The sequence below is a fragment of the Myotis davidii genome, unplaced genomic scaffold, assembly GCF_000327345.1.
Source record: "Myotis davidii unplaced genomic scaffold, ASM32734v1 scaffold57, whole genome shotgun sequence".
In the NCBI taxonomy this organism is placed as follows: Eukaryota; Metazoa; Chordata; class Mammalia; order Chiroptera; family Vespertilionidae; genus Myotis; species Myotis davidii.
The window spans coordinates 1,674,570-1,675,038 of NW_006289718.1; the positions used below are offsets into that span (position 1 = coordinate 1,674,570).

The following is a 469-nucleotide window of genomic DNA, read 5'->3' on the forward strand; positions in this document are numbered from 1 at the left end:
CTCAGTCAATCCTCATGTTCAGTTTAAGCTGCCTGGCTGCCGGCCGCCATCTTGGCTGCCAGTTAATTTGCATATCTCGCTGATTAGCCAATGGGAAGGGTAGTGGTCGTGCGCCAATTACCATGTTTCTCTTTTATTAGTGTAGATGTAAAAACATGTATATCCAGGTGGGTTACCCAAGGAAAACTTCTACATTTGTTGGCTAGTTTCAAGCTTTATTTTATTCATGTATTTTCTTCAGATTAAGTTCCTACTGTGTGCTAGACACTGAGGATACAATTGTAGATGAGACAATGGCCTTGCTCTGATGCCATTTATCCTCCAGGCAGAGGAGAAACAGCAGTAGAAAGTCCTGGGAGCTGGATGAGCTTGGAGGGCAGTGCGGCTGCAGTGAGGGGAGGGAGGAGCAGGAACTGAAGGTTGGACAATGAGGCAAGGTGGGGGCATGTGGGCTTGCCATTTGGGGGAA

At 47.3% G+C, this 469-nt stretch overlaps 1 long non-coding RNA gene across 1 annotated transcript in view; it reads right to left on the minus strand.

Annotated features, from left to right (window-relative positions):
- Positions 1-469, minus strand: part of LOC107182866 — a 15,758-nt gene that overhangs the window by 14,824 nt on the left and 465 nt on the right. The gene's annotated exons all lie outside the window — the stretch shown is intronic.